Source organism: Hesperophylax consimilis, chromosome 7, assembly GCF_061612785.1.
Source record: "Hesperophylax consimilis isolate HC1 chromosome 7, BYU_Hcon_1.0, whole genome shotgun sequence".
NCBI classification, from domain to species: domain Eukaryota; kingdom Metazoa; phylum Arthropoda; class Insecta; order Trichoptera; family Limnephilidae; genus Hesperophylax; species Hesperophylax consimilis.
The window spans coordinates 15,058,131-15,084,035 of record NC_142842.1 but is presented as its reverse complement, the minus strand read 5'-3'; the positions used below and the strand labels follow the sequence as shown (position 1 = coordinate 15,084,035).

Genomic DNA, 25,905 nt, shown 5'->3' with positions numbered 1-25,905 from the left:
GCAGATATAAGCTTGCATGGGGGCGAGAGCTTTCGCTACGCCTCGTAAGACAGTAAGTTAGACATAAAGTTGCTCAAAAACGACTTCTGTAGCTATGATAACAACAAGGATTAAATTGGATGAAGGATGTAGGGAATTCGAAGACCACCGCACCGTCCCCTCGATATGCACTTACTTTTTTTACGGTATTCGTGAAGGATAACAGAGGCTTTTTAGAGTGTTACGAATAATTATAATCCCCGTTAAGTTTGAACAGTAGAAAAGCGGACTCCACTAAGTAGAGGTCTATTGACCTACTCATTTGACTTCGAATCGGAAGACAGCGGGTTCGATTCCGCAGCAAAAAAAAAATCAAATGCGTTTTCATTAATACCTAAGTGGGCTCTGGAGGTCGGAATGATAATAATAATAGTAATATTTGGCTTATTTATATAGCGCCGTTTTCGTGAGAAATCTATTTAAGAAAAACAAATAAAGGCGGTAATGGGACAACTCGGACAATTTTTAAAAGTGTCAAAGTCCTTGATTTGTGAAGAAAACGGCAAATTTATTATACATCTCAGTAAGTACTGGAGTCGCATCGGTTACTTTCCAGTGGAAATAATGGTGCATTCGCGGTACATGGAGATTATCGTTTTGCAGAAACAAAACCCCATTTCTTTTAATTATACCCTTAACGGTACAACTCTATCCCGAATCGGGTAAACAAAACTTCGGCCTTGTTTCCAAAATTCTTAAATAGTTAACACTAGAACTACTGACTTAAAAATAGTGACTTACGTCTGAGACTTATATCTAGAGACTTACGACTAAGGCCTATAACTACAATACTATCTTAATACAATATATATTTACATATGTAGAAACTTATAACTAAAATTAACATTAACAATCTAATTTTACAAGCGCCAGAAGAAGGAGGAAGTTCTATTATATTAGGGTGTTTATAAAATTAGTTTTTATTATTAGCTGGGAATATCTTAAATGGATGAATGAAATTAACCGTCGATCTTTAACGCATTTAAATGCAACAATTAAACCGATTGACGTGTTATGTTCCCGCTGATATTGTCCATTGTTAGGCAAGTCAAGAATGATGTGCTGTTGATTGATATGTTTGGAGGGCCTTATCAAATTTATAATATTTCACAGCTGTTGCATAATGCATTGTTGAGTACCTATTACAAGAGGCACTACAAATGTCTCATACAAAACCGTTAAATGTCCAGCCACCTCACAAAATATATTTTTCTTTGTACTACTACTACAAATGTTTTGAGGTGGTGAGGTGTTTGGATACTTTGGCTGCACAAGGTTTTAGCTCATTTTGGCTCTTCGCCTCACCCTTCACATCTCAACTCATTTTAGGTTGAACACTTCTACATCTATGTCCTACCCAACACTAGTTACACGGTGCACGTCTACAACACTCTAAAAGTATGATGTAGGTGTGGTGACAAACATAATAATAATGTTTGTTTATTTCAGCTGAACAGAGCGCGGTGGGTGCAATACTCTGTCATATAAAAGCGTACATCTAAATAAAAATTACACGATATTAAGTTGAAAATAAAATAAAACGTATTTAGCACTTGTACTACGGTGGCTTGAGGGAAATTTTCCATCTATGGTGTAGGGGCGCGCCCTGCCACTGGGCGACGGCCTGGACAAGAATGTTTTCCGATCTCCGGTAGCGCTGACTAACGTCCCGGCTACTACGTGGCGCATCAAGGCAGCAAACCCATGCACCCTTCCCTCTGCGAACCTCTGCGGCCAAGGGAGGCCGTACAGCGCCCTGTATGCGTGGTTATACTGTACTCGGAGTGTTTAGTATTGAAACAGCTTTTTGAATATTACCTACCAGTTTTCCCATACTATCCATCTCCTTCCCTAAAAACAGCCCTACCCACATTGGACATTATGAACATATATGTTGCACTAATTGTCGCAAATACCAGTTCGTGTCGTACATCAAGAAGGTGCCACCTTAATTTCGTCGTCGTATCATATGTGCAAATACCAAAATAAATTCGTTTTTCGTTCGTCTCGTTGTGGAGGAAAATTCACCAGTGCAAGTGCAGCGAGAGCCCGTATTTTTGCCCGGATTCATGGGAGTTCAGGTAGGCTGTTTTCCTTCTTCCACTTATTCCCGTGATATTCAGAACCAATTGAATGAGCTTCTAATTATCGTTTTTTTTTACAGTTCACTCAAAGTGTAATAGAACACGCTACATTGTTTGGTCCTTCGAGCCGGATATTGTTCTGGTTGGATTATATCTTATCGTAGATTTTTTGAACATCGGTTCAATTAGCCATTCAATTGTTTTTTTGAATATCATATTATATTTTTGAATATAATATGTGTTCATTGTGTTTCAACTGTATTCGGAGAGTTGTGTGTACCTTGTCCATAGTTTGCTAGTTTATCCGCTCATGAAGTATATTTGAAATAGTTGCTTCTTCACCGGAAGACTGCACTTGTTGAATCTCCTGGCGAGCATGTTGGCTCGCAGGCTCAGTACTTACTCTTCTTTGGCTTTCTGTGTCATTTTTATCATTTAGGTCGTCAGTGACGACATGCCCCAAATATTTTGTTTCGCTGCAGATTTTGAGATTGGCTCCGCCGAGACATATAGGCGGAATGACAGCCGAACCAGTATTTGCTTTAAATATCAGCAGTGATGATTTTTAGCATTGTTCATTAGCCCGTGACTATGAACGTATGCTTCTCGTGATGGGGCTAGTATGACTCACCATTTACTCAATATATTGATTGACAATTTGCGGTGGTACTTATCGTTTGGTCAGTTTTTCCACGACTTATTATGAATGCACCATTTTTCACATAGCCATTTACATTTAGATGGAATCCAACATATAGACCGATCTTGCATATCATTGCTCCATCCATATTCATACATACTTCTTCAGTTCAGACTCTGGACGTGCGACGACAGAGTTTGACTTATTCGATATTTCCAAGTGTTGCAGTAACGACACCGACTTGTTATCTTCTTAGGGTACGTATACATTTTCGATTTACATAACCGAAACGCAAACCAAAACGCGAACCGTACCACGAATTACGGGAAAGGAATGAATCAACTGCAATCGGCGTTCCGCGCCATTTGCGGTTGATTCGTTTCTTTCCCATAAGTTGAGGTTTAGTTCGGCAGTTCGGCTCGCGGATGTATACGTAGCGTTATATTCTCTGTACATCCGCTCCAATAAAACAAAAATTTATCAGCAATAATTAATATTAATTGCACCCGCCATAATAACTATTGAATGAAAAAAAAAGATACGGCTCGCGAAATAATAAATCAGGTGGATGCGTCGCGATAACACGGTGGTAAATCAAATAATCCACTACAATGCAAATGCCTGTGCAAATAAATGAAAGAAGTACCCGTTCATTCCCATAATATATATGATATACCTAATATGAATGTTTGCAGGTGCCTAGTACATAATATGGGATTATCTTATCGGACCGTGCCGATCGGGAAACGGCCATCTGCTGTTGTTGATAGTGAATGGTGAATACTGAATAGTACATTATGGATGGTGGTACAGCGTAAGTATTGAGGTACATTGTGCATGGTGGTGTGCAGGGTCTAACCAGTGTCAGTGTTGCGTTTTATTTCGGCGGGAGTTAAACGAAAATCAATGTTCCTCCCCAACAAGTAGTACCTACTCATAATCCTACCTAGGCAGGGGTTCTCAACATTGTTGTGGTGGGGACGGGCATACACAATAAGTCACTAACCACATAATAGGTATTATAGCATTGAATCATGCACTATAAAAATGCATCAATATCTCATAATAAAACTCACACATTTGTGGCCTAGGAATATGTATAACAAGTGGCATTGATTAAACCTATTTTAAATACGAAAATATCAGTTTACTAAATCGGTGGGTTCAGTGCTGCCAAGCACCAAATACCTAATTGTTGACATTCAAAAACAAGTAAATAAAACATGAATATACTTGATAACAATAAAGCAAATATTATTCGTAGAACTTCGTCTCCGAGTCCAACAACGAATAACGAACTATAGCCAACGTATACCTAGTGGCACAGATCGAAACAGACTTTATGTTGTGTGAAATATATATTTAGATACGTTTTAGCTGCCTACATTTAACAAACATGTAATATAATTATTTTTACTTTCTCAATGCATTTACTACATCTCAAAATACATGTACCTGCCATTTAATTACTTACTTATTTTGTAATTAGTGTTGTGTCTCCGGCTTTTCCCACAAACTCTGTTTAAATAAAACTCGCACTTCCACAAAACAACTGGACTTTTATATATCATAATTAGCAGACGGTTGGAATAATATGGACCCCGACCTTGAAGTTTCCACCGTATTTATTATTCCATCGGTCTCTACAATGCTCGTCAGCTACTCCATCTATGGGTAACCTAAAAGACTAATCTGGTTCCATCTGTGAGTGAGCTATAATAATATCAAGGATATCATTGTATAGTATAGGTTTTTTTAGCTTCCTTGTGCGTTCTGGAATCTGGAATGGCCTTTCCATTGGCGGTTTTTTTTACTATTGAGTAGTGGCGCGCTGTTGGCAAACTGTAGTATGTAATACAATAATTGAAGCGAGTCTTGTTCGCCGTAGTTATTATTTGGGGGGTTCACTGCATATCCGCACATTGGAGAAAACCACCACTGCTCTTGAGAGAAACCATTCTATTGAATTGGTTTCTCATCACATTAGAACCCAAACTACACTTGCAGTAGCAAAAGTGCATCGGTTTCTCATTTTAGAACACAATCCGGAAGAGAACAATTCTCGTGCTTAGAATGAACTTTTTATGTATTAGAACACATACCGGAGAAAAACTGTTGTCATGCTCAGAATGCACTTACAGATGCACACTTCCCTAAAACTATCAGCATGTGAAAAGAGTGCACTTATGGCCTCGGGCACCGCGTTGAGAGCCCCTGGTATTCCGTATATTCCGTATATGAAAGCGATGATGCACGAGGGGAATAGCCAAAAGCGACGCCGACGCGAACACCAGGTAATGTAATATGCGCAATAAAGCTGATTATTTCTATGAACCTTAGGTATAATATGTTTTTCTAATGCGCCTAGCACATATTGGCCCAATGCACTGCGCCACGTGCGACATGTTCCCCAATTGCGGTATGTTGCGAGGCTGAAGGTGCAGGAGAGGGGAAGGATATAGAAAAGCGGAAGATGGTGGAGTACCTGGCTAGATTTAGTCACCAAACACGGCTAAAGCCATTTTAAACAACGTTTCAATTCTAAACGGTGGTCTTACACCAGGGCGATACTGAGAGTACTTTCCACTCTGGAACATATCGCAAGTACCTATGTATATTTTTTAATGAATGAATTGTTAAAAAACAAAAATTGTGAAAAAAAAAGCACGCCGGGATTTGAACACGCGACCTTCGGATTGCTAGTCGAGATCCTTATTCCTCGACCACAATCATCGTAATTCGCAAACGTAAATAATCATTCACGCAATAATCAACATTACTGTCTCCGTTGCACGCGTATTGTGAACTGACGACCTGTTGGCGTGTTAGTGCCAAACTCCTTTGGTTGACCGGCTAACGCATGCAAAGTGGTCCTGTACACGTTTGCCCAACACAGGGGCAATTTACACGTAGGCTCAATGCATTGGGCGAACCTGCACTAGGCCCATAAGTGTCAGAAGTTCCACGACAAAACAGAACACTGACAAAACTCGCATTAGGAATATAAATATTATGTTGCCTCTAAAAGAGTACAATATGCTTCAGAGTCTGAGTTTTGACCCCGCGGATATTATCGTACATACAAAAGGATTTAGTTTTGTAAGTCAATTTAATTTTGTTATGGCCGCCTTACTATTTTTAATGGTTGTAATCTTAAATATCAATCTGAAAAGGTTTGTTCGCTTGCCTTCAATGTTATGTTTTGTCGTGGAACTTCTGACTTTAATGAATGTAATTTATATTCTAAAAATGCGTGTATTTATGTGTAAAAAAAATATCAGTCAGTTTGGGTTGTCCTATCGGTCAAAATATGACGAAAGTTGAAAATGATAAAAAATAAATCTGATTTAAATAAACGATTATGCTGGTACGGGTTGCTGGGAAATAACATAGTTCAAGTATTCATCGGAAGCAGTGTTAAGTGTTTAACTCACTAAGTATGCTGACAATATAAAACACAATTAAAAGTAAGAAAAGCTTTAGGTAATCGATGAGCTCGTTGAAAAAAACAATTACATTGTTTTAAAGTTTGATTCATACCCGTGAGAACAACGCAGCACGTTTAACGACTTAAGACAACAAAGGGTCCTGAAGAGGCGAAAGGAGTAGGTACCTAAGGGCGATCGCAGGATGTAAAGTAATTCAAGCACATACCATCGAGACGGAAAACAAAGTGAGGAAGTGTCGCGTTAGTGGTAATTTGGTCATAATAATAATGATCCACAGGAAAACCGCTGGAAGACGTGTTGTTATCTCTCCCTCTTTCTCGTAACCGACGCACGTAACAGAAAGAGTGGTTACAACGGAACTCTCCGTGGTAGGTACATGGCGAGACTGCCCTGCTCGTTACCCGAACAAGAGGTGCGGGCAATTAATAAGGATCACATCATTCCAAGGTTCAAAGGGGAGTATTTTATTTACTAACGTGTGGCATAAAATAGTTACAAGAATTATTCTACTGAACTAAGGTCACTTTTCAATATCTGTATGAAAAAAAGAAGGTTGAAATTAGGGTAGCTAATCATTTTGTATTTATTACCCGGTTAAACATCTCTAAAAACAGGACTTTAGAAAACATAATATTAGGTAGGTACCTAATAATATTAATTTGAACAGTTCATGTGCTATTATGTTTGTGAGGTCGTCATAAGTTCGTAACTAGGTTAATTGGTAATTCTAAGGAGCTAAAAGGTACTAAAAATCATATTAACAGCTAACCGCCTGCATTGGCGTAAGCTATTTTTATAATGCTTGCGAAGGTTAAAATTGACCGGTAACGTTTCAAAATACGGATAAAGAGCCCCTACAATGAGTGTAAAAAGATTCTACCCCGACCGATACATTATTGTCCGACAGTAAAATAATAATACCGAACACGTTGCATTGGTAGAATTAGATGTTGAGAAACTAATTTAATAAGCGCACCTTATAAACGGTGGAAGTATTTGCTATATCCAAATAGTGTTGAAATTCATCAATCACTAAAATGTGTTAACAATAAAAAATAAAATAAATTTACCGTACATAGAAATAGCACAATCAATCAAAATATATGCAAGAAAAGAACACGAATAAAAAACTACACCTTCATTATTATTTCTACAACATCGTAAAGCGCGGTTTGTTTTTATTTTACTATGAAAAAACCAAACAGGTATAACTGTAAAACCATGACCAAACGCGTCAATTGCCGATTGTTGCGAGGTGCAACGAACTCATGGTCGAATAAAAAAGTACCTCTCAGACCTGCATGATGCGTTAGACGTTTGGTTTAGCCGTATGGCGACTCTGGCGAGGGAACTGCGCGGTTCAGCGTTCAGCATTCAACGAGCCGCAGCCTGCCGGGGAGTCGGGTCGCTGGTCGTGGGTCGCGGGTCAGCGCCAGCGGGGAAGCTTGGTCCGATAGTACCTTCTACCTTCGCGAGAATCGGACTTCCACAGGATGTCCATCCATTGTTTACGAAACCGCTTGAGCGGACAGTGGAGTGAGTGAAGCCCAATCTGATATAAAGTGGACGATGGACGACCCGCTATCACATCGGTCTGATACCGCGGCACACTCTCCGGGAAAATAATCCAATTTTATCGGCGGTGAAGCGAGCTATTTTATTACCACATCAACAAACCATTATACTTGTCAGTCACATTACCAATCATACCCAATTTAAATCAATTAAAACGTATCATACAATTTATTCTACGATGGCATAATTAAAAGTTGGGTCACATATTGAATGAATAGTCCGGCTGTTGCAAGCTGCCTTATTATAAACTGCATTATTCTTCTGGTGTTCTCTCCCATAGAAGGTTCAATATAGACGTGATAATGTTATATGACCAACCACCCAGTCCTGTGAGTCCTGCTGGATTGAAAACTTAAACATAGGCCCTTATTGGTTGCTGGTTGATATACTAGCCACGTTTGTATGAAATTCCAAAATTGTGCCCTATAAAAGGTTAAATAAATAATAAAATAATATCCAGCACTCATATAAGCTGTTTCGAAGGCATTAGGTGTGGCGTTTTCCCTTACCACGTCCTTTGTATATTTTCACTTGAATGATCAATTAGGTAATGTTGTGGGTATATCAAGACAAAAACAGAAGAGTTTTGATTATGCGCCTAAACACAATGTACACGTACACACCTACTTTACACAACGTTCTAATGTTATGCTACGTATACATACGCGAGCCGAATTGCCAAACGGAACCTCTACTTGTGGGAAAAGAACTAAGCAACCGCAAATGGCGCGAAACGCTGCTTGCAGTTACTTTGTTCCTTTCCCGTAATTCGAGGCTCGGTTCGCAAATGTATACGTACCATTACGTGCCAATGCTTGGTTTACTGTTCAGGTTTCCATGCCACCCAGAAGAATATATAAAACATAACAAAAAACCATGGGACGGCCAAATAATAAAAATAAAATTTGAAGCAGATCAAGAAAACCCAAACACGTGTATAGTAAGGAACCAAACAGGGAAACCACCACGTTTTCACAACATACGAGATCAGCTGTGTTGAGTGGATTGTAAATTTTGAGGGGGTTTTTCAGTCGGTACTAGAAACTGTCACCAGCAGGCCAAAACAGGTGTGCAAGTAACAGCAGCATATGGCAAGACTTGCGTCTTGCGCCCAGACTGAGTACAGTGAGTACCCAGGGACTGGAAAACCCCGTATTGCCATTTTAATACAGTGACTATCAGCTGTAACATCTGCCGGATGGGTCGCATATTAGCACGTGTCGTGACAAGGCCGCACCCGAATAAACTGGTATCAAGACAGCGAACTAGCTATCGAAACAGGAGATTAAGCCAAATCAAACATTACGGTCCGGCACACTGAGCACTGAGCACCGAGCAGTGAACAGTTGAGCGATGAGCACGACCGGGGCCGATTTAAGCAGACTCAAGCCAAGCAACAAGAGATGTTTGTATTTTTCTCGTATCACAACATTTCAGAAACAATTGTAGGGGTAGTCAGCGACGTGAACAAATTATTGGCCGCCATTTTGTTTATTTCCGACCAAAAAAGCTTCGATCAAGCACTAGATTAATTACTAAACTAAAGTTTTTTTTGTTCGATTGATTTTAAATGAACCAGTAAAATATTATGATGGTCACCGCAAAACCAACTTGTGGGACGGGGTCCAACTAATATGGCGATAACTTGGTCTAAAATAAATTTTGTCAGATAAAGTTAAAACATAATATAATATCTTTGTATTATTTGATTTATAAAATAAAGTAAACTACCATCAATCAAAAAAAAAAACTCAAGTAACAAGCACTCTTTATGTTTCCAGTAAATTCTTAATTCATACGTTGTTCATGACAAAGATAGATATTCAAATAATACATGTGTATGAACGAAATAGATATGGGACCGGGCAGCGTTTACGCACTTAAAAGTTGCGGCGAATACTACATTCTACATTACGGTTGTGACTGAGATGGCTAGATAAGCTTACTCGCTTACACTTAATTGAATTGAAAAAAAGACGAATACGGAATGTTGTATGAGACGACCCACTGCTGGTAGGTTGTCCTTATACTTATGTGTTGCTGCATTCGTTAACTCAATTTATTTTATTTCGATATTTACGGGTAGCTATAAAGCTTGTGAATAATTACTTCTTGTGGAGAATTGAAATAATAAGTGTTGTGTGATTTTAGAATGGAAAGAAACTTTACGAGATCTGTTTTTTTCTCGCGAATGATTAGTGCACCTCTCAAAAAGTAAAACACGGCATTTTTTCACAAAAAAAAAGATCCTAGAGCGACGTGTTTATGGCATATGGTGCCAGCTTGTCTGACCAACGAACTTTGTGCGATACTAAATGAAGTAAATCTCAACAATAATTAATCAAAGAAAAGCTCGACTATTATTTTCCGCATAATCAATTGAAACAAAGCTTACACGTCATTCAATTTGACATTATTTTATTATGAGTGGCGTAATCTTTTAAAAGGGTTAGCTACAGTAGATTATTGGAAAGGCAAATAGTAAATAGAGTTCCAACACGCAGAATAAATGACGCCGATTTAAGATAAGGTGATTTATTGGAAAAACACGAGTAAAAGAAAAAGCGTAAGTAATGTGTTTTCCACACAAGTCACGTAAAAGGTGAGAGAAAAGGCGCGAGGCAATAAAACTTCTCACGATCAGATGGCTCTTATTAGAGAATGCGGTATAGATTTTCATTCCTCGTAGTTCTTAGTTGTTATGCGGCAAGCGGCGCGGCGTGCGAAGGGATCGAATAATGAATTTAGGGGAAAATGGAATTAGCTAATATTCCAATTCGGGAAACTGCCCGCAAGACCGTGGCTGGATATTTACGCACATTGCTGACCGAGTTAATTTCACTGAAAGTCAAATGATGTGGGCAATGGGCTTTTCGGTAGGCGTGCCCCACCAGATCCTCAATTAAAGATAATGAATCTAAAAGGGTCACACGATATGGCTGGCTAACGAACTAAAGGTCCATAAAGTGCTTAAAATTAATTTTAGTTTTATGTTAGCGGCACTCAAAGCGTTGAGTAAATGTCACGTAAACGACTAGAATTACTAGTGTAATGCGACGTGGGTAAAGAAAACGTATTTCCTGGCCAGACACATTTTACAAGCGTAAATCGCCTTTTAGATGTGTTCGCCGGTAAGCCGGTAGGGCGGGGAGCAGTTTCTGGCGACATGGGCTAAGATTACAACAATCTTCTCGTATACGAGATACGAGTATAGGTGTGCGGCATATCTACACGCAGCATGCACCCAGTGCAGTATAGTCGGTGTGTACTGTGTGCATAGTGCCTATATAGTAGGTAGGTACCTATGCAAGGAGCTAAAGCAGGCCAGTCCGATGTAAGTTCATATAAGGAACAGGGAATAAGCCGCATTCGCCAGGGCACGTATAATGTAGGTACCTCGGATAACGGTATCACTCGGAACTTTGACCACGGGGAGAATAATACAGATATATGTATTATTATTATTGCACTAAGTACGTGGTACGCGATAGCCGGATAATCGATTAAGTTATTTTTTTTTTATATTCAATCCGTTTTCAATATCAAATTTAAAGATTTTTGTAAAATATCACGCCAAGGATATATTACGAAACTATTCACTAAATTAAGTTTAATTGCCATAGATATTAAATGTACCTAAGTACTGAGTTATATACTCCCTCAAAGATCGAAACACAAAGTAAACTGGTATTTCTGTCATATTTTGAAAATGTTCGTATATGTGGAAGAAAAGACGGTAAAAATGAAATATAATTTATATTACAGAGGAAGTAGGTACCTTTAGGCATGCAGATTTTCGAAATTTGTAGCATAACATAAAATATACAAGGAAATAAAGTGATCAGAAAACCCAAATCATTTATTAGTTATAAAGTAACTTTTAGCTCCAAGAAAACATAAATAAGATAATAAAATCGTTAGAGAAAATGCACTTCTATAATAATCGAGCCGATGGAAGATTTTACTCAGATGAATTTTTCTTCATAATAAGATTCAACATAAATTTTACAGCGATGTAAAAAACGACGTTCAATTTTACTCAAATTGCAAAAGTTGGCAGTAAACTTTAATCAAATTGAAAAGTGTGACGTCAGTTGTTAGCAATAAATCGTTCATGTTACGATTTAATCTCTCAAAGTCAGACGCAACCGAATCGCGTCCAATCATTGATAGAAAACGTATCGAGTATTGCGTATTTTATTGCTTTATTAGTTTTAAATCAATACATTGTCGAGTTACTGGAGTTGTAGGACTCGGGGCTTGGGCCTAGGATGGAGCACCTAGCAGTGAGATGCGACTGCGTGTTTATAAATAAAAGCAAAGTTCATGGTTTTGGTTTCAGCGCCGCCAGAAAGAACTTTACTTCTGGCCTCGGGTAATTAACAGTCTGTCAAATGAGAACCACGAATACCGCGTGTTCATGTTCATAGTTAGTACGATACACATTTCACTTTTCTTTTCGGCTTCTAGTGTCATGTGGCCAGTGGCCAGTGGCCGGGTGAAAAGTGAAATGGTATGAGCGATGCCTTTGTGGGAACATTTATTGAAATATTTATGTATGAAGATCACGAGGGAATTGAGCTATCAATTAGGGGTCAATGAATATAACCAGACAAGTTGAAACAATCGTTAATATGTTAAAACTGCATTTTTTTCTAAATATGTAAAAATTATGAAAGGATAAACATGTGAGAGCGCTCCCACTGATAAGCCTCCCCATTCCCCAGTCAAATGGGGAAGTTTTCCTCGGCGACTTGCACTTCGGAATAAATTTCTTTGAAAACTTTCAATTTCCGTCTTCAATTTGGAAACTTTAACGTTCAGTTACAAAGGATTCATCACGGGTGGCATTTCATATTGAAAACGTTTTAACTGGAAGAAAAATACAGAACGTTTAGCAAATTTACTTCTTTTTTTCCCGCAGAAAATCCACAATTTCCGCCGCTATCCGTACGCATAATTAGTATATAACTTATTAGCCGAACATACAAATTACAAAGATTTTCAGATAAATAAATAATGTGAATGAATTTTTTAGACTTAATTAATTTATGTAGACACAGTTAACATTACCTTGTTTGAGATAAACGCCTATTTATTTTCCAAAACGTGTTAATCCTTTGAATATAGGTATATTTTTTAAACACTTGCAACACCGCACAGGTCAAAACCACATCAAATATTTTTCTTACACCACAATAATTTTGTGCATTCAAACACAAAAATAATAACACAGTATTCGAAAATTCAAATCCACAAATTCGTTTACATTCAGGAGAATACACTCCAATTCACCAAGATTTCAAAACAATATATTATACTTCCAGAGCCAGAGCACAGTTACACACCGACTAACAAACAACCGAAGACTTTATAGTGTGACACGAACCAAGCTTAGCGAATAGCGACCATCTACCTCGGTCGAGTTACGTTGGCGGACTGACTAGCACTACTAGCACTGCTAGTAGTGCTAGTCTAGCAGACTAGTGACTAATGAAGTGATAGTGAGGAGTGCGAGGAACGGAGGAAGGAGCACGGCCGCTTGGTTCCTCTTCATACTAAACTTCTCAGAGTACATGCGATTGAATCTATTCTATAGTGATCCCTTACATCCAAAATGTTCGTATAAAATTCATGACCCTCAAAAATTACTAAGACCACAAGAATGTGTGACGACAATGCTTTGTAGTTCGTACGTTGTAATTAGTCATGGATTAGATGCATTACTAAAAGCTTTTAATAATACATCATATACATTATTATGATTATCACGAGTGTCATTATAATGAGAGCATAAGCTCATTATTTACGATTATTTTTAGAATAGGCATCATCTGTCGCCTTATCTGGAAGTTTTCATTGGAACGACGAGCGATGTCAAGGATTTGGAAATTATAAGTTCTTCGGGGAAATTTGATTCAATTTCGCAACAATTTGCGGCCTATTTCCGTACACGACTAAATATATAATAAAAGACGAAACGATAAGATAACGTAATCAAGCTAATGATATAGATAAAATATAATCTTTAAAGGAAATGGAATGTTTCTCCTGTGGGCGGTTTCTTGGAATAATGTTAATTTTAAAATAAGCTTTTCTAAAGGAATTTTCTTACCTTTGTGTACCCACGAATCAATGTACAAAAGCGCAAAATCACCATGTAAATATTATAACAGATAATAAAATTATGCTTTCTGTACTACATTGCGAATTACGACCTGAGGTGAGATAATTTGGTAAGCACGAAAACATCAAATTTATCTCCATCACAAAATCAACATCTATAAAAATAAATACCTGTAATGTTGAAACGTCTGAAATCTGTCCAAAAAAAATCTATTTATTTACAATAGAATCATTGATCACAAAAATAATAACACTGCTAAAAATAATTCCAAAATTATTTGTAGTGATCATTGACTTAATGTGATGTAATAATAACACCGTATCAATATAAAATGACTGCGATTAGAAAATAGTATCGTCGCTCAGCCATTCTGTTTGTCAATGTGACTTTTTGCAGCCATTAAGCCATTAGGTTTATCTGGTAATTTGGCATAGTAATACTATGAAATCAGCAATATTACTGTATCGGTAAGATAGTTAACAACTGACAGAATTTCGAGAGGGAAGAATGAGGTAATGTTTTCATAAACACTGGAGAGATAATTGTGTGGCGACAGTACCAATCAGTGTATATTAATCGATAACAGGTTTTACACGTGCCATTATTTCCGTCGTTACTTTTATCAGTCGGTTGTTACGGCCTAGGTCAGACACGTTCGGCCACTTCCACAAGCATCCATTATTATTATGCCGGGGACCTAGACACTCGACAACCGGAGGCTTAAGGTACGATTCCGTGCCACGCGGCAGTCGGCAGACGGCAGCAGCAGACGCCGACTGCAGTACCGCCGACGGCAGACGGCAATACTTAATGCTGTCGCGTAGGTTCCGAAATCGACGGCAGTGACGGCACTGCAGTGCATTACTGCCGACGGTTGTGTCTTCCATATATAGTTATGAATAATAAAATGTGTTATTGCAAGAAGAAGACGATGACTTATTATTGTATTACTACTCAAGTAGAAAGCCTATACTGCCAATGTACTTAAATAGACTGGAAGAAGGCGCTTATGAAACTTTGATAAAAAGACACCTAGAAGAGAGTGAAGACATTTTCAGAAGTTATTGTCGTTTAAATAAAAAAAACAGTTTAATTTTGTAATCTCTTTAATTTAAAATGATAACACAATATCGCCAGAAGAAAAATTGTTCTTGACACTAAGGTAAGCAAATTAAAATTATTTTGTAATGAATTACACAGAAGAAATGACGAGCTGTTTCACAGCATTTGAACAATTCATCAAATTTTAAAGTTAATTTTCTAGTTCCGCAAAGGTTCTTTTCAAGCTCTGTTATTACAATCAATATTTTGCCAGTTGAACCACAAAGCTGAAATAATAACAGAACTTGAAAATTAACTTTAAATTTTGATAAATCGTTCACACTCTGTGAAACAACCTGTCCTTAGTTATATTAAGCTACTGGTTTAAATATTCCGGCAATGATGGAATTTCTTCACTTGGTTCCGAATAATTATTAATAGAATCCATTTTTGTCATTTTTATTTTTTTTAGAATCCATTTTTCGTCTTTCAACACGTCCATTACGTCAAAAGTCGACGGCAGTACTATGCTTGCACTCGAGCGCCGTCTGCCGCTAGGCGTCAGTCGTCGACTGCAAATGCCGCGCGGCATTTGTAGTGGTGTGTCGGAAACGGTCCAATACAAGTTCATACAGTTAAGTAGTGCCGTCTGCCGTCGGCGGCATTGCAGTCGACGTCTGCTGCTGCCGTCTGCCGACTGCCGCGTGGCACGGAATCGCACCTTTAGACCTACAGATTAGGTCAAAATTGCGAGAGCCGAACGGATATTTTTCCCACTTACAGTAAATACTCATTCCTTAGATTAACTAGGTAATTTAAGTAAGCGTCGATACCATTTTCTAATATTAAAAAAAAAACATATCGCGAATTTCACAAGAAAAATGTAGGAGTTAGCGGTGAATATTCGCCTATCTAAGCCGATTAACTGCGTGGAAACATTTATAAAGGGGCGCTGACTCGAAAGTCCAAACGATTATAAAGCATTAGATAAATAACATCCGCTGAGATATTTACTGCAGATTTAGTTTTAATTATGAATGCTAAGCGTATCTAAAAGCGGATCAGCAAGTTGGGATGTTTTTTTCGTCTAATTTAGTTTCACACGGATTGTTCTAATCGCGCAGATTAATACGGGTGTCTTCAGAAACTCAGCGGGCCATGGGAGAAAAAGAGTAAAACGGTAGGTCCGATAAGGACTAAGGACGGGATAAGTAATGCTGTAGCGTGGGTTGGCGGCCAAACTGCTCGCCCACCCGCCTGCCACCATCGCCATCGTGTGCTGCGCTGGTCGCCTTGTACCTGCTCATGGTACTTGCTCATGACTGATGCTAACTGCTACTACACATACACACTCGTTACCAAGGTTTAACTAAAACACATTCATTTCAGCAATCACAAAACAAACCCTTACACGACGTCTGTGGTCTTATGCTACGTATACATCCGCGAACCGAACTGCCGAACTGAACCTCAACATATGGGAAAGAAACGAAGCAACCGCAAATGGCGCGAAACGCCGATTGCAGTTGATTCGTTCATTTTCCGTAATTCGTGGTACGGTTCGAAATCTATATGTACCCTTATATGTACGATAAGAAAAATGGTAATTTTGGGATAAGTCAATGACGTTACAATACGAGTATATATAGACGCGCTGTATAAATCTCAAAGTGGCAAGTAAAAAGTACGTCAATCGGAGTACTTTCGATTTTCGTAATTTTAGTACTGAACCGTCAAGCGTCGCGTATGGTCGTGTGCTACCTCTAAGTAAATTGCCTTTAAAAAGTGATAAAATGCCCTCGTGTATGATGAGAAAATGTTTTCATTAGTCGATAAACACTAGTAAAAGCTAAGAAATAAGATTTCATTATTAAAAATAAATTAAATTATTTTTTTATTGTAAAAATACAATAACTTCGATGGTTTCCCGAAGATTTTCAACGCCATTAAAGAAAGTGAGATAGAGAATGTAACAAAACATAAGTATAAGAAGGACAACATAATAGCAGTAGATCGTCTCAAACAGTATTCCGTGTATCTTGTTTTCTTGTTATCTCAGTCACACCCTTGGCGTAGAATGTGGTATTCGCAAATACGAAAACGCCGCTCGCTATCGTTTAATTTTGTCATACGCATATATTCTTTGGATGTCTACCTTTGTCACACATGAAGGAAACATAAGAGTGTTTCTTACTTGCCACATTTTATCTAGAGTTTGTGAGACAATAGCAAGTCTTGATGTATTGTAACTCATTGGGATAAGTACATTTTATTAACGTCATTTCATCGGGTGTTGTGTCCTCTTTTTCTTGCTATAGCCATGGTAACTTTAAATTTTACACAATTTGGCACAACAAACTACTGAAACTAAATGAAAGTAAAGTTTTCATAAGAAATGTCATCATTGAACTTATTATCATATTTTAGACCGAAGGCTACACAAATTATTATTCATTCATTCAACATGTACCGAAATACAATGCGTTCGTAGTGTAATGTACACCATAATAAAGTTATCATAAGTCGCGAATGAAACAGTGGATTTTTTAAGTAAGTAGAAAAAGTATCATAATAATTCTGTCGAACGTCCTTGTTCCATTTGGCGAGGTTTTCTTTCCATCATCACTATTTATTAAAATAAAAAGACTGCCAATGTTTTGAAGTGCTGTCTTGAAAACTTAAACAACATCATGATTTCTGACAGAAAAATAAAAGCAAAGTTTTATGAGATGTGCCAGTTGAAATATTGATTCGCAATATCCGAAAAAATAGGGTAAAAAAGAATGAGCGCGTCTATAATATTTGGCAACTGAGTAATTTGAAGATTATTTGTTCGTTTTATAAATGGTTAATAAGAAAGATGGAAGACATAAACAGGTCGAGTAGACAAGAGTGGTTGCTTGGACGGTTGCAAACACCGTTGTTTTATGGCCGTCGTGTTATTTCCGAAATACAGTAAAATGAATGAACCCATGTCATTGGAGTTATTTATTATTTAGAGACGTCAGAAACGGCAGCGACACGGAGGACTGGGGGGGAACAAACAATCAAGGAAGGAGGTTAGTGGGGAAGAGAACTTGGAGAACACAGAGCAGGAGGTTCCGCTAAAATGGTACACCGGTTTTTCAAGACCGCCGGTTATTTGGGCGAAAACCCAAGGAACAGAAACCAAATAAAGAAACTTGACGGGTCAGTGGGTCCCACCCGGCGTCGTGCGTCCTCCATCACGACACAAGCAACATTTTACGTTTACTGTGGAGGTAGTAGGAGATTATCAAATATTGTCAGGTTATTCGTAACCCTTTGTCTTTCTTTGACAAATTCTGAAGTCAATGCAAAATGTGCCTCAGTAAACGAATTTTAGTTAAGAAAAGCGGGCGTGCGGTATACGGCGCGGGCGTGGGGAGGGGATGCGCCGCGCTATGGGAGTTCAGTTGACTACGCAAGCTGTTCTCCGTCCGCCGACATTCGTCGACGTCATAGACATATGAATATTAGTAGACCTGCCCTAAGTGATTAAAAGCGTATTATCACCACTCCCCATACCGGTTCCATTGGAGCCGGCTGTGCTCGCGTATGGCCTCAAGTGAAATTTGAAAACGTGACGTCATCATTCTTGTGCGAACTATGGTCGAGGCATCATCGGTTCATTTTACGAAATAACACGGCAAAATGTTGACTTGTACTATGAAAACTTGTAAAAATAGATGTGAAAAAGAGAATAAACCCAATTGTCGTATTACATTCCATATATAAGCATTATTTTACTTTATTTCAAGCATATTCACATCGTATAATATGAATCAGTTGTTACTATCACATCGAGAAACGTCTGGACGCGAAACACATAGCTGGTTGGTTGCTGGGAAGTAAATTATGAACATTTATAAAAGTGTCTTAAATAAATACTTAAACGAAATATTCGACTCTGAAAATAGAACCGAATTTTTTTGCCGAATTTGGACTTCGCAAATTTGTTCATAACGTGGCGAGTAATTTGCGCTCCCATGTAAAAATGTCTATTCATTTAAAAGCAGATTTTACTTTTAAGAAGTACATAAATGGTGATATTATAATGCGAGATGCCTATTTACTGTCAGATTGATTTATTGACGAATCACAGTCAGCTTCACTCCCTTCGTTCTTCAACAGTTGATTTTACCCCTCGCCATTATCTTTTCGTCTATTAATTCCTATGTCTGTGGTCGACGTAAAGTTGTTCAGATCGCAGTACACTGCCGCGCTTGCACGGCGTTTTTAGGGTTACTATTATTATAATATGACATAATTGTTTGTTCAGATTGTATAAATATATAGTACAGAAGAATTTTTCATTAATTACTTATTTGTATATTATAAAGTTTCTAAACACATTCGACAGAACTCGAATTAATTTAAATGATGTATATAAAAAAAATCAATAAATAATTATTTTAGCTACCTTGGGACAGCCGCTTATTTGGGACAACATGTTTGGACCCGATTGTCCCAATTATGTCCGTGACAGACCACGCTATATTCTAGTGGCTTGGCCTATTTCAGCGTTTCGCTGGCCATACACTACCAATGGGAATGAATGGCAAGCGATATGCTGAAATAGGCCAAGCCATGATGTGTATAGCGTAACGTGTCGCCACCCCTATGGGTCTGACAGATTACGCTATACGCATCACGGCTTGGCCTATATCAGCATATGGCTCGCCATACATTCCCATTGGGGTTTTATGGCAAGCGATATGCTGAAATAGGCCAAGCCACGAGAATATAGCGTGGTCTGTCCCACGCTTTAACACATTCACTGCGACGTATTTTCTAAAACATTCACTGGATGCTGCAAATTACACCAAATTTAAATGAAGAATAAAACTGATACAAATTCATCTTTTCTTAACTAACTTACGATGCTCATGAAGTTTTCTTATCATTTACCTATTATATAATCCGTACGCGCTAGGCGCGTTCTCAGCACAACGTGAAATTACGTAATACGCGCTAGGCGCGTTTTCAGCACCCAACGTGTTAAGCGGAATCAACTGCGTATGCCGGGTTTCGTATGGTGGTATGGACCACACAGCTTCTGCATCGTGTATTATTCACAATTCTATCAACACAATGTATGTATGTGGGCCTCTTTCCTTTTTTGTGACCCTTTTTTACTTTTTTTGGATTCGAATATGTACCAAATGATTCGAATTTTAAACTGCCTCAACATTATTTACCGAATGAAGATCACAAACGAAACGAAGGTTGCGGGGGCTTGACGATGATAGTCATTCATTTATATATCATTTTTTAAGAAATTAACAGACGAATTTTATATTTTTTTTACATTATACCAAAAATACAACCAAATAGATTTCCTCCTAGTGTTGAGAAATAAACAGAATTACATACAACATAAAATATGTTAAGAAGACTATGTTGTTATTACACAGTCTATACAAGCAAGAATACGATTTACAGTTTCTTTTGCAAAGGTCTAGTTTAGAAGAGCGTGTGGAGCGCGCAGGTACATTCAATTTAATCTTATTTTGCAACTCTGGGCACTGAATAAACCAATTTATACAGGAATAATGTTTGATTACACACGTTTACGTTTCACATACACAACACAAATGATAGCAATAATCTATATTATTATGAAGATAGTACATAGTTAGAGACGATAAATGGTGGTTTTAGCGATAGTAAAAAAGATTTTTTAGTCGCTATAATCTTGTATTGACAGATCGTAGAACGAACATGACACACTACTGTAGAAACATGTGCCATGTTGAGTTTCAATCAATAATACAATAAACATGTTTCAAGTGATTTTACAAATTTAATTGTTTTTCCCCTCATACCGACTCCCATCCTTAACGTTATCCTATTTAGCTATAAACGCTATGAAAACGCTATTTTTTCAATAATTAAAGCCACGTTTCTTAAAAATTAAAGCTATGAATGGGTGTCTCTAAAAATAGTACATCAAGATAAAGATAGGGGAGTGTCAGATGAATATTTTGACGCGGAAGCAAATGAAAGAAGTTCCTCCCGAGAGGACCTCTAAACATGTAAGATGAAGTCAGCCTCTGTAGCGCAATAGACAGCGCGTTTAACTGTGTCGGAGGGTTGACCGGAGCGCACAAATACATTAATTATTACATATATCGTAATAATTAAAAAAAAATATATATTATATTAAAAAAAAAAAAAGATGAAAATGAATGAAGCACAGAGCACAAGCTAGGACAGAGTTGTGCGGCATTTTAAGCCCTCTTGCTTGCCATTTCGGAAAAGGTGCGATGATTAGTTAAAATGACCCAAGAAAGTTAAAATGTACCGCACTGACAGTGAAGACGCGATACATTAAATATTGCCCAATTTAAGTTGAAGATTGTTCGAGGGGTCCTCGGTCGTAAATCCTCTCAATGAACAGGTTAATTACCCCGAGTCCCCTCAGGAGTTTTAACGTTCAATCCCGCTGCTACTCGGCGAGAGGAGATCGATCATTAGGGGGAACGGACGGTTCGGAGTTTGCGGAGCGGTTCAGGCAAGAGGGCACTCGAGGCGTCGCGCGTCGGCGTCGCAGCGCGGACTTACTCTGCACTCTCCGAGAGGCAAAACGCGCTAAGCTGTTTGTTTTGTAAACAACTAATTACCGAACTTGGTATAATAGACACCCCAAGTCTTTACTGACAGGCGATTAAATTAATTTGATTGATAATAATATTCGCTTGCTATTTTGCAGTTTCCAGAAATAAAGTACCCAATCCTTTTGCTATTTAGACAACTCCTTTATTGGTGCTGCACGGGTTTTACAATCTGTACATTCTAGACTATTATCAGTTAGCAATATTAATTAATATCTATGAGGCTTAATATAAGGAATTTTCAAAAGAAGAAAAGTCACCACCAGATTGCGTGTTTCATGTTTTCATTCTTTCAAAAATAAAAACTAATATATAGCGAAGCCGGGTAGGACTTATAATATAAGTTGCATTGTAGGGATAGGTTGCGATATTATATTACTGTAAAGATGGTATTTGAAATACGATCCGGGGGCATTAGCTTCTTAGCTTGTTGCAGCCAATGAAAGGAATACGTAGAAATATAATACGATTGCTTTCCATTGCACTCAAGACGTTGAAAGAAAACGAATAAATAATTTACATTGCAGTGAAAACCACGCCTTGTGTTAATAACAAGTATTTGTATGACTCCAACTCGAAATTTTATGTATGTCATTTCATTTCCGTTTTCCACCTTTATTGGCAGAGGGGATTTATGATAAGAAACTTTACCTACCCAAAGTTTCTCAAGCCAATTTGTGGAATTCAGAAATACAATGTTATTACATCGTGGGGTTACTGCCAAAAGTTTGTAAGTCCATAAAACATGTAATCGCACTTAAAGATTGATCTCCCCCATAAAATTTCAAAAAATGCGTATACGCCATATAACTTATCAAGTAGTTAACTTTGTTAATGACTAGGTTAAAATTTTAAGTGGTGTCTTGACAAACTTTTACGTATCTGGGAAATTAAAAAAAATTAGACCTTCTAAAAAAATAGTACATATCTAGCTGAAAAATAACCTCCCGTGATTGGAGGACTTACAAACTTTTGCCAGACATAGTTCAAAGGACACAATTCATCGCAAGCGTCTATTTGGTATTTGGCAGTATAACAGCGACATTTTTAGGACTTCATCGTGATGATTTTCTAGGATAAGATTATCAACTTCTAGGCCCACATAAATATTTTTTGTGTGGTTACCGACAGCGCCCTTGAGGTGATTTCTCACGAAAACGGCGCTATATAAATTAGCTAAATATTATTATTACCTTACAATAATCCCAACGGCCCGCAGCAAGTGGGACTATAGCATCTCAATTTTGGGGTATGTTTGTGAGACTGAAGGAAGTGGGAAGAGGAAGTAAACGGGAAAGAGCAATAAAACTGGTACTAAAGTACCTGGCTAAGTAGACCTGATCACTGTTACGTTCGTATTCTAAATGTTTGGTTTTCATTTACTCCTCATATACATTGTCGAATATTTGAAATAATTATATTGTAGATTGTATGTGACACAATGTGTACACCTTCAAATATAGTGCAAAACCGTCAAAGTTTAATTACCGCTTCTCAGAGCGAATCCAAACGAACCGTGGATTTATTGGCACCGGGCATTAAAGTGTCGATGGGTAATTGAGTCGGATCAATGACTCAATAGCGTAGAGGTTTATTGATTGCATATTTACCGGTCCGTTGAAGCGGAGAGAAACGACACTTTGCGCCTTGCGTCCATTTGCACAGAGTGCATTATCAAAGATCTAAGCTCCAACAACCAACCCAGCCAATGATGCGCAACGCCACTACTATTATTATTCACACAATAAGCATCAAACTTTAAACGAATGGAATCGACGACCGTAGTGGAAGAGCGGTAAAGTTCTTGACTTTGGAGTCAGAGGTGGTGGATTCAAATCCCAGAGTGGGAAAATGGGTTATTTCGTACGTATAATTTAAAAATCAAAATTTTTATAAAAAAGAATTATTATTCAGAATCACAACATGGCTTGAAGTGGCTTTAGTTATGTTTAGTGATCAGATCTAAATACACACCTTCCTCCTGTCTCATTTCTCCAGTCTCACAACATTCCTCAAATTGGGGATGACATTAATAACTAATAGTTTCGGGCAGTTGGAACTCTTGTGCGGTAAAGCATAAAAATTAAGGTATTTACACCACCATGGAATAGCGTCCCCGTGATCAAAAACTAAATAAACATTAAAAAATCATTTTTAAAACACCCGGCAATGGGTAGGTAAGGTATCTAGGCTATTTATTGTCTTGGATTATTGAATGGATTCTTTAGTTCAATTTTTTTTGCAAGCCGACATCCAATTATTTAATTAAATGAAAAGTAAGTACATAATGATATCATCCTTCGTTGCGTTTGTTGTCGAATTATGAAATCTATTTCTTTAGTTTTTTAACCGCAAATGCCAATGAAGAGCGCCAGAAGTAACTTTTGGACTTATACATATTATCCCATTTATACATATTGCGTTATCATAAATCGGATAAATATTTATAATTTCAATTATTTACAGTTGGATTATTAGAAGTTAATACTCGGCTTCGCCTGAATTCAACAACCTTTTTTCATATTGAAAAAAAATTGAAACAAACAATTATTAATATTTGTATTATTTTTTTAATATTTTAACATTACAAACTATAAATAAAGTTTGACATAGTAATTCCGAACAGAAAAAAAAACAATGCAAATTTCATGACACACGAGCTCACAGTTCGAGGCTGACCTGTGCATTATTTTTATTTATCTAAGTGTATTTAGTATAATGAATCAGTAAACGGCGCCGCTACAGGAAGTTGACCATACATTTATTTTCTTAGTGCTGTTAAAAGATAATTTGGGGTGAAAGCATTAATAATGAATTATTCAAACAAAAGGCAATATAAACACTGTCATTGCGTTATGAACTCGATAAGCGCGAGGTGAGGTTGTTTACAGTTTACACAGTGTTAACAAATTTACTGCGGCGTCGACGACAGGGAAGACGTAAATTAGACGAGCGAAGCCCGTGGTAGGTCGTAGTAGTAATGATAAAAACGAAGCAGTTACGTATTTGGCAATATCGTTTTCCGTATAAGGCGGCGTTTTGCCGTGGCGGTTCCCCGCGACTTGGCTCGATTTTCAAGGGCAAGCAAATCTGGTAACTCGGAACTTGCAAGGGGCAACGCCTTGTCGAGACGGGTCTGGGAGCAAACGAGAGCCAAAAAAGAAGACACCACTTGAGAATAACTAGACACTTCCTTCCCTTAGCGTCCTTTTTAGCCAATTGGCAACAGAGCGATTCACTTTTTTTCAACGATGTAAGGATTGTTTTTGTGTGTTTGTGTGCATTAAAATATTATGCCTTTACCTGCATGCAGCGTACAATCAACGTCATCCAATATTTCATTCAGCTGCAGCGAACCTGTAAAAAAAAATATTATTATTAATTTGGTTCTACTTCAAAAGTGAACTGGATGAGATTGAAACAATGTCAGTCACTGTGTTAGCATCGCGACTGGGTCCCACCCAGGCGACTTGAGTTCATTCCTCAGCTGGCTAAGTCCTCCATCACGACTCAAGCAACATTTTCCGCATAGTGTGATGGTAGTAGTATACTTTCAAATTATTGTCAGGTTATTCCGAACCCGGGAATTTTTGCTTTTATTTTAACTAACTAACCACCACGGATCGTCAAACAACTTTGTCTTGCAACATATTCCTTGCCTCATTCACATTTGAACATCATTCCCGACTCAAGTATCTGATTCACTTGATCGTGCCATATCTTCCTCGGGAGTTCTCGACTTATTCTACCATTGAATATTGCTAACATAGAATATCTTCAAATTATTGGCAATCCGGTTAAAAACGGGATTACAGGCTCTTAACGAATGAATTGATAGGTTTCCTAATAAAATTTTAGTAAATTACGAATGTATTATCACGATGTCGGAACACGTTCACTTTTTTCTCCGTGTTCAATGGTTCCATGATAACTCAACACAGTGACAATTCAACACACTTTTAAAAAGTGATATAAAGTCATTAGAAACGATGAAAAAAATATTTATTTTAACCTAACCTAACCAACATAACCCAGTTAATAAAGTTTTTGTTTCATCACTTTCCATGACTTTATATAACTTTTTAAAGATGTTATGAATTAACATTGTGATGATTTATCCGGTTACCGTACGTAATAATGTATTTCTTTATACTCCTTTCTTATTCATATACAGGATATCCAATAAGAGGTGTTATTTTGAATAGCCCGCTATTTCGGTAGATGTTACTTTTGAAGCTGTCATTTTTTGACATTTGACAAGTAGAAAATACGCCACTATTAATAAAAATGGAACGATACACGCTTCAACAACGCA

General features: G+C 37.7%; 1 protein-coding gene across 2 annotated transcripts in view; it reads right to left on the bottom strand.

The window, feature by feature from the left end:
• The window catches only part of Src64B (Tyrosine-protein kinase Src64B), a 105,346-nt gene that overhangs the window by 33,833 nt on the left and 45,608 nt on the right, over window positions 1-25,905 (bottom strand). Inside the window, exon 2 of one of the 2 annotated variants that reach the window (XM_089633246.1) lies at window positions 24,894-24,947. The gene's annotated coding sequence lies outside the window, so the exon portion shown is untranslated. Of the gene's footprint in view, window positions 1-12,860; window positions 13,142-24,893; window positions 24,948-25,905 lie in introns of those variants that run through there. The other variant, XM_089633247.1, reaches the window with a different exon arrangement.